General features: G+C 40.5%; 1 protein-coding gene across 1 annotated transcript in view; it reads right to left on the reverse strand.

Moving 5' to 3' along the window:
- The window catches only part of shank3b (SH3 and multiple ankyrin repeat domains 3b), a 62,409-nt gene extending 52,783 nt beyond the window's left edge, over positions 1-9,626 (reverse strand). Inside the window, exons 1-2 of the mRNA XM_046040695.1 lie at positions 9,538-9,626; positions 2,385-2,832 (exon numbers count right to left, since the gene is read on the reverse strand). The gene's annotated coding sequence lies outside the window, so the exon portion shown is untranslated. The remainder of the gene's footprint in view (positions 1-2,384; positions 2,833-9,537) is intronic.
- Between the last annotated feature and the right edge of the window lie 404 nt (positions 9,627-10,030).

The following is a 10,030-nucleotide window of genomic DNA, read 5'->3' on the forward strand; positions in this document are numbered from 1 at the left end:
ATCATCTAATATTGTTAATTTCTCCACGTCTTCTTTCATCACGGCCGTGTCTCCTTCTGGCAACGATAACAGCAGCCATCTCTGCGCATCACTTGGCGGTTTGCACCTTCCTCTCTAACGTATTAAATCCAGAGGCTGCTGCACTCACATGAAACAGCGTTTAGGCTTGGTAGATCACATTGCGTGTAGTAAATAAATGTATTTGCATGTTACGCCCCAAATTGCATCTTCATTAAGGCAAAAGTAGTAAATGACCAACAGGTGCTATGTTGCGCTTTTTAAAGACGTCACTCTGCGTGCACGCCGTTAGTAGATCAGTGTTAATTTGCTGGTGAAATCAAGTTTGCACACGTTTTTATTCGCGCAAACCTTTAGTAAATCTGGCGCTAAATGTGTGACTACTTTGGTCATGAGTTTAGGGCTTTTAATCTGAAAATCATGAAAAGCTGCCAAATGAATGTAGGGAATAAAACAGTAGTAGAGTAGAAGTATAAAGTACTTTAAAATGGAAATACTCAAGCAAAATACAAATACATCAAAATTTTAATCAATTACAGTAAACTTGAGTAAGTACTTTTTTTAAGTTACCACCACTGGATTGCAGGTATCTTCTGATGAAGTTTTTGATTAAGCACAAAAACGACTTGAGATTGATCGTTGGTAAAGAAAAAAAACCAAACAAACTGCTTCAGGTTTGGGAAGCTTTGTGGTCATTATAACGACGACATGAACAGTCAAACTCACAGACTTTGTTGACCAATCCGCCCCTCACTCAGACGTCTTTGTTAAAGTGTAGACAACAACAAATACTACTAATATTATCTGAACACAGACTCGATATTCGACAAGTGCTGCTTTCACTCTGCAGCTAATAAGGATAAGACATTAAGAGCTATTTAATCACAAAAAGCTACTTCACATCTCCTTCAAACCTAAAAAAATGATTCAAGGTTTCTGACGTGCATGTCAGCCAGTGAGAATTCACTCTTTAAAGACTGAGATATAAAAATACTTCACAGACCTTAAATATCTCTGGCACACAGTGAAGGCTTCAAAATATTATATTATACAATTGAGCAAACATATCAGCTTCCAGACCAACAAAGTAAAAATCAGCAGGTTTAGAGATCGTCTGTGAAGAATGAATTTTTAAAAAGGTAATTTGTTTTTTGTTAACGATCATAAACTTTAACAAAATCTTGTGCAAGTTTTTTGTTCTCTCCCTGCGAACATGACAAACAGCAGTTGAGTCGGGTTTGTGACATCTTGTATCTCTAAAGTTAAAAGACAACGCAGTTCAAGGTGAGACACCACATTCAAATAGGCATTTTCCCTAACTTTACTCATATCACACTGAAATTTTACAAGCTGAAAGCTAACATAAAAAGAAAATGTTTTTATTTTCAATATGCAAATGAGGTGTTTCCTCATTAAATATGCACTAATTTGCATATTACACTAGTACATTTAAGAGTCAGATTCATTTTTATACACGTCAAAGCAAAACAAGACTAATTAAAATCATTCAGAAGAACCTCAATAAACTGATCTGAACCACAAACCACTTTTCAGTTTCATTTTTTTAAGTGTGATAATACACCAAAAGGCTAAACATTTACATAACGATTTTTCAAAATATATATATTTTTTATTTAATATATATCACATGTGTGTGACGGGCCCTTTTTCCCCCACATATTTACAGTGTAAAGAGTGTAAAAGTATAATCTAACTGCCTAAAACATGTCATTATGTGACAACATTAGCTAACGCACTAGAAACACACAGTATTGTCTAGACCTGCTCTTTTATGAAAAGCGCTCTGAGATAACTGTTGTTGTGATTTGTCGCTATATAAATAAATTGAACTGAATATTACAATCACGGTTTGTAACATGAACACATCTCTTAAGGACTTATTAAAGAAGAACTCGCAGGGCTGACTTACATGGCGCAATATCTTTCCAGACCCGCCGTATTCAGGGATTAACTCCGCCCTCATACAGATCCCCTGTTACATTTCCTAAAATTGCATGTGCTAAGCATGTTTTTTCATCTGAACCACAAAGTAAATGTGAACACGTGTTCACAGTACCCTGTGTGAAACAATCAGGACGGAGACTTTTGGCTCGTCAGCAATAACAACCAGAAGTTAAGAAACAAAACTGGAAATAGGAACAAACAACAAAAAAAAGGGCGGGTAGCTTGAGGCCAGTGAATGAGTGAACGAGGGATTTCGGACACAGTCCGGCTTTACAGGCACCATCATCCTGTTGGATCCTATTTAATTTGACGGGTTCTATGACTGACTTGTCCGGATCTAACCCAGTTTAGTTCCAGCTGGGTGAAACCCAACACCCCCAGTAATAAACCATCCCACTTACCTATCGTCAGCAGTCCCATCAAACTTTTCCAATGGCCTTTACTGATTTTCACTGGTCTCTTCTGGTCTGTCCAGGCCTGGTCTGATCCGCTCTACAGAGTCTAACTGGCCGACTGGTCCGGTACTGGTTTGGCCTTTTGGATCTGGTCCAGCTTGAGATGCCAGGTTCTTGCGTCTCTGATTGGTTGGACCTCAGCTTTCAGATAAGTTTCTGGTGGATTGTTGTAATCCTGTGAGTAGTTATAGTAGAATGAGTACTTTAGTAGTTTCCGAAATATGTTGTAGTTCCTCTTGTAGTATGAGCCGAATCCGCAGTAGATTAAGTATTTTTACAGTAAACAGTACAGCATTTTCTGTAATGTGTAACTGTAGTTATTGTGTAGTAATCCTGCAGTAGAGTGAGTGGTCTCAGAGTTTCAGATTGTATTCTGGGAGTTGCCCTGCCCATCCTGTAGAGAAGGGAGGAAAAGGGGGAGGAAGAGCGAGAGGAAGATGGGGAGGATGCGAGTGGGAGGTAAAGGAGAGGGAGGCCAGGATGTGAAGGAATGGGAGGAAAGGACGAAGGGGGGGGGGGAGAAAAAAAAAACATGTCAGAAGAGGAGTGGGAGTACAGAGACGACGGAGCGTGCTGTCTTGCAGTTTAAATCATAACTGGGTCAGACACAGTTGCATTTAGCGGAGCCCATTTCAGGTTGAGACAGTCGCACAATATGAAGCTAACTCATAAACCTTGTTTCCAACTGCTGCTATGTTGGTAGCATTATATAAAGTACTAATATATGTTTCTGTTTCGATTCTCAGACGAGTTGAAAAAATTAGAAACCTGATAGCAGAGACCAGGAAGTAGCTTTAGCATTTATGAATCTTGAGGAAATCACTGTTATGTCAGAAAACAGACACAGAAAGATGCAGTAACTCACTGATAACGACTGGATTCTGTGTTTGGCTGTGATGAAAGGCGACATAAGACTCGCAGAAGGAGTCAGAGGAAACAGAAGTGTTGGTCAAAATGCTTCATTCATTCAATCCTATAAAATGTTTTTAGTTTTTCTGCTGTTTTAGAGTTTCAGCGTGGACGGTAAGCTTGAAGAAAATGATATGAATATCTGCAGTGATTAGTCAATTAATTGATTCATTTTAATAATCAATTAATCGTGTAAGCCATTTTTTAAAAGCAAAATAAATTCTCTGGTGTCAGTTTCTCCAGATGTCTCAGATTTTCTTCACACACGCTTCCTGTTTTACTTATTTACATATCTTACAAATTTTTTATTTTTAATATTTAATTTTACTTTATTTTTATAATTTAATTTTATATATTTTTTAAACACACAAAACACTTATTTTTGCTGTTTTCTTTACTTATTTAATGAAATGTTTGAAATTTGTAGCTTTGGCAATATTTCTTTTTTTTTATTATTCTTTTTTTTTTATACAAAAAAAGAGAAAACAAGCTCAGGGAAGGAAAAACTAACAAAATAAAAACATATTTCATATATTCATACATAAAGAACAGAACAATAAAATAATAAATACATAGATATAAAATAAATAAAAAAATAGCTATTCCTGGATTATCTGCTTGTTGCATCTTCCCCCAAATAATATCTTCGACTTGAAAAGTTAACGTTGCTTTAATAATTATTCAGTCAGGACAGAATGATGTTGTTGTAAATCTGAGTATTAATCTGATACCAAGTTACAGGAGAAGGTGTATATGTTTGTTCTAAGGTTAATAATGTTTAACCATGATTTCTCATTTATATTATTAACTGTCTTCCAATATTGTTGTTTTACATTCATGCTAAAAAAGCTGAATTAAATTTAAATTTAAAATGTAATAAGAAACTAATCGTTTATTACAATTTCTGAGTAACTTGCCCAGCACTGTTAGCATACTGCTGTTGGCTTACTGGTAGTCAGTTAGCAGCACAGTCTTGTTAAGAGCCAGCTGTTGAGCTTTGGTAGCTTATTAGCAGAGAGCTGTTAGCTTACTATTTAGTCAGCCAGTAGCATACTGGAAGCCAGCTGGTAGCCTGCTAATAGCTAAACAGCATGCTAGCCAGCTGGAGTGTGGGGGTGTGTGTGTGTGTGTGTGTGTGGGTTGGTATAAACCAGGATGTTTCCATGGCAACGCAGACAGCATGAGGACATGTTGGAAACAAGGAAAAATAAAAATACAAGACATGACAAAGATTAGAAGTACTTCCTGTTTCCCATCTGGTTTGCCAAGGAAATGGATGTTTGGCAGGAAAAAGCAGAGAAGCTGGACGGCACTGATAACACACACACACACACACAGTATGTTTTGCGTGTGTGTTTGTGTGTGTGTTTGACATTGTTCTTGGATCTTGTATAATCCGGATCGTCTGCAGATCCAGTTCCAACTTATGTTCAAGTGACTCTTAACAATTCAGGACTTTTACTTCAGTTTTTTTTTACCCTTTGGTTGTGAATAGAATTATTTCCCAGCACATTTCGATCACTACATTTGCAATCCATCACATAGCACATGTTCACACACACACACACACACACACACACACACACACACACACACACACACACACACACACACACACACACACACACACCACGCGTCGCTCTGAATCTCAACGAGCACCAACTGGACGTGAAGCTGTCCAGTGGTGGTCAGATCACAAACACGCCGTAAGGTGTGAATAAGATGTGTGTGTGTGTGTCCTGAAACTGAAGCTCCACTGGCCATTACCATGGTAACCAATGGCAGGAGCTGATAAGACACACTGTGTTATCATGTCTCTCTCTCTCTCTCTCTCTCTCTGTGACACACATCCACACACTCGTCAAGTTTCTCACATCACTGAGAAACTAGTTCGAAGATGGGTGTTCAGTTTCTTCAGGGCTCCCACTTTTTTTATCCAGAAATAATTTTTCAGGAAAATTTCAGTGATGATCTGGCTCGTGTGGCAGACAGGCATGACGTCATACACTGATATGTTCCTCTGACTTCTAAAGACTGCAGTCTGTGGCTATAACTTATCAATGAAATCATCTATTACATGCTTAGCAGTTATGATAAATTGATCTGGTCTTGTTTTAATGCTACGTCTTAAAGGTCCAGTGTGTATCATCATCAAAAACATTTCATGGTTCCAATTTGCCGCTTTTCCTTTTTATTATTTTAATGTATTTTTAATTAATGCATTTTGAGGTTAAGCCTGACAGAACAAGCTGTCGATCCTACATAGTGCCATAAGTCGCTTTCACACGGGGATCCCGCAATAAACACTTTCCCATACCGATCCGGCTTTCTGGGACGCGGAGGCGACAGAAAAACACAGTGACGTGTAACAACGCTTTTCACTAGGGCTGAAACGATTCATCGATTAAATCGTTTAATCCATATAACTATACAGCGCACTGTTTCGCACGGACATTTATTACCGTCGCACATCACGCTTACGCTGTGAACCCGACGGGACTATGATGCCGCTGTTTGCAAAGTGGAGGAAGAGAGAAAATAGCGAAGGACATAGAAGAAAGTGTCCAAAGTATGTTATTATTTCAAGCTGTTTGAAGAAAACAACAACTCTGTAATGTTACTGTCGGTCCACCGTAAAACTAAACTTATGTCGCCTTGGCAACAGCACGACGGGGCCTGATCAGAAAGCACCCGGTGTTCTGTTCTCAAGCCTCTCAACGACTACAGCGACAACACCGCAGCTAACAAAATGCAGTCAACTAACAACCGGCTCCCAGCACGACACAGACAACAACATAAGGATACAAAACAACAATAAAAGTTCTATGTGCTGAAGCCCAGCAGACCAAACGCGAATCAGATGATGTCATACACATTCAAAATCAAAAAGGCTCGAGTCACAGAGAAACCGCCGCTTTGGTTTGGAAACCTACAAAACAGAAAGTTGGCTTTCATCCTTTTGGACAGGTAAACTGCAAAGCATGTGAAACACACTATGATTTGGTGCTTTAGTGGCTCAAGTTAAATAACGTTGATGTCATCTGGTGAAAAATACCACAGTTGTCTGGCTTTCCACATTTCTTCACCAGCTAAGCTCGACCCATATTACTATCCTGTGTAACACCGGTATTATAAGTGTTGATTTTAGCCTGCAAGAAATAATGTTACCGTACAAATAAAATGTGGAGTGATTTGTTTACTAGCCTATAGTGATGCAGAGGCAGCCAGCTAACGTTAGCGTGGATCTACTGCCATTTGCTTTGTAACGTTCAATTTAGATTTGTCGTTTTACCGATACTCAGGTAAACAGCTTCTCCTCTGTCTCAGTCGCCGTAACTTACGTGACACACATAATATACAATAATGCAACATAATGGTGCAGAACAACAACACAGAGGAAGACCCATCCACTACAGCAATGTTACTTACTGTGGTCTAACTGTTGGCAACAATCTTTATTTATAACATTCAGTCCAGCTCGCTAACCATTTGTTAGATGTGCTCACATTGCTGAGCCTCTGGCGAAAGATACACAAGCTAACGCCGATATATCACGTCGGCTAAATGCAGTAAATGTAACGTTATCAACGAGCATAGATTATTTCAACCTCAAGCTGGTGAAAATATTACGTTGCAGTGGAAGTTTCAAGCATGTTTTCCGAAGCTGTCTCCCGGTGTTTCGCTGCGCTGTATGAAAGATACGGAGCTTTTGGTGTTGGTCTGCCTCTGAGCCTGAACATGTCTGTATGTAAAGCCACAGCCGCCATGTCGGTGTTTCCGAGTTTATTGTGGGATCCCTCGTGAGTTTGAGTGTACGTATGAGCACACACCTACATACAATCAAAAACCTTTTCCTGAGGCTGAACATAAAAATAATTAATTTATTAAGGAGGTTTAAGCTGAATGATGAAGCATGATTAAGAGTCAGCAGTGATGAGATGATTAATAAGCATCTTGTAAGTTTATAAAACCATTTACTGTTCTGTCTTAAATACATTAATTAATTAATGGCATCACATCTGGTGTCTTCTTTAAGTTTCTATTTGACAGAATACTTTATTGTCTCAATTAAAAGTACTGAAACACACGTTAACGTGACATAAAAAGGCACGTTATTATTTTGGCCGGTAAAAAATTTGTTTGGCCGGTGGATTTTTTTCATCTACCAGTCCCAAAGGTTAATTTCCACCCCTAGCTGTTACCACTCAGGTACATCTTTAGACCATCTCCAACGCGTGTTTATAGTTTGTAACATAAAGCATAAACGTAGGCGCTTAACAGCCGAGGCAGTCGGGCAAAAAGATGGACAAAGATGGCCGAGGTTGCCTGACCTTAAGTCAGTCACGCAAGTAGAGTGACGTTTCATATACAGAGAGTTGCTGGTCTTCTTGCTAGAATGATTTGTGACATGAGCAGAGCTTTGTGGTCTGAACACAGGCTGCATTATGGGAAACGTAGTCCTCTGACTGCATTTTTTTGGGGTTCACAGAGGCTCATTTTCCTCTGTGGGAATGGCGTTGTCACCTCTGACCATCGAGGCTGAAGCAAAGTCACTCCGAGACCGGCCTGCCGCCACGGTGCTTCGCTGAACACGTTGCCATGACAACCTACAAGATGTTAACGGGCGCAGAAGAAGAAAATCCACTTCCTGTTTGAAGTGTTAGATTTTTTTTTTTTTTTTTTTTTTTTAGTAGATCATCTTTTTAGATAGACGGTCTGAGACTACGGCCTACACACTCTCTGCTGCGCTTACATAACACACACACAGAGGACGGTGAAGCGATGCTGGAGGAAACAGAAACAGGAAATAAAAAGACGACCCACAGAGAGATGAAGAGAGGAGGCAAGGAGGGATAGAAAAGGAAAAGACAGCAAAGGAAGACAGGACAGGAGGGTAGGACAAACATTTAAAGGGATAAGAAAATGATGTGAGGAGAGAAGGAAAGGAAAGTAAAAAAGGGGGGGTAGTTACAAGTACTGAAGGAATGAGGGAAGAGAGGAGAATAGGAAAGGTTGGAGGCAAAGGAAAAGAGGAAAGGAATGGAAATAAGAAGAAAAAGAAAAGGAGAAGATGTGAAGGAAGAGAGGAAGCAAATGAGGAGATGAGAGAAGGAGATTAAGAAAGGATAGAAGAGATGGAGGGAGAGGAGAGGATGGGGAAGGAATGGAAAAAAGAAAGGAGGCAAGGAGAAGAAGCAAGAATAGAAGATATAAATGGAGGGAGAGTAGAGGGAAGGAAGGGAAAAGAAGAGAGACGGCAAGGAAAGGACAGGACAAAAGGAGGCAATGTAAGGCAATGAAACAAATGAGAAGACGAGGGAAGGAGATGAAGAAAAGTTTGAAGAAATGAAAGAAGAGAGAAGATGGAGAAGGAAGGGGATACAACAGAGAAGGATGCAAGGAAAAGAAGTAAGAGAGTAGTAGAGAAGAAGAGATTAAAGAATCTGAGATGGAGGGAGTGGAGAGGAAAGGACATAAGGAGGCAAGTAGAGTAACTAAAGGAGGAGAGAAGGAGATAAAGAAAGGATAGAAGAGATGAAGGGAGAGGAGAGGAAAGGAGATAAGGAGGCAAGGTAACAAATGAGATGACAGGATGGACAGGAAAAAACAAAAATGACTAAGAGTAAGCAAAGAAGGCAAAGAAGGAAGGAATGCAAATAGCAGGGAGGGGAAGGAAAAGGAGGAAAGGAGGCAAGTTAAGGAAGGAAAAGAGAGATGAAGAGGGAAAGAAAGCAATAAGAGTAGGCAAGGAAAGGAAGCAAGGTAAGGCAAGGAAGAAAACGATAAGAGATTAGATGATGGAAAGGATAAGAAGAAACGAACGAGGAAGAAGAGGAAAAGAAGAGAGAAGGAGAGAGGAGGCAAGAAAAGACAAGAAGGCAAGTGAGGAGAGGAGGAAAGGAAATGAAGAGATGGAAGGATGATGAGAGGTAATAAAAAAAAAAAGGTAAAGTGTAGAGAAAATGTAGTCACGACTTTTAAAGTTACAGAGCGGCAGCAAGTGACCGACACACACTATCGCTGAAACAACGTTAGCCAAACACACACACACACGCATTCCCTCTAACACACACTAACTCAAACACACACACACATTAACACACACACACACACACACGCATTCCCTCTAACACACACTAACTCAAACACACACACATTAACACACACAGGGCTGCAGAGAGAGACTCACCCAGAAGATCACCGACTCGTTCTCCATGATGATAAACTGAAAAGAAAAGGAAGGACTGATGGACAGAGAGAGAGAGAGAGAGAGAGGTGGAGGAGAGAGTTGATGGAGGATGGGGGGAAAAAAAGAAGAGGAAGAAGAAGAAGAGGAGGAGGAGGAGGAGGAGGAGGAGGTGGAGGTGTAGCTGGAGACGGAAAGAGAGAAGAAGAGAGAGGTAGAGAGAGAGAGAGGGAGAGGCAGGATGAGTGGAAGGCTTGTCGGTTCAGCCCACACACTGCCAGCATGACACACACTCCTGAGTGTACGAGAGCGTGTGTGTGTGTGTGTGCACGTGAGAGTGCGCACGTTATCTCCCACTCGAATGCGTGGGTTAGAAAACACACCTCTCTCTCTCTCTCTCTCTCCTGCTCTCTCTCAAACGAGCGAGAGAGCAAGAGAGAGAGAGAGAGAGGGGGGGGGGGGGGGGGGGGGGGGGGGGGGGGGGGGGGGGGGGGGG

The sequence above is a fragment of the Micropterus dolomieu genome, linkage group LG23 (genome assembly GCF_021292245.1).
Source record: "Micropterus dolomieu isolate WLL.071019.BEF.003 ecotype Adirondacks linkage group LG23, ASM2129224v1, whole genome shotgun sequence".
NCBI lineage: Eukaryota > Metazoa > Chordata > Actinopteri > Centrarchiformes > Centrarchidae > Micropterus > Micropterus dolomieu.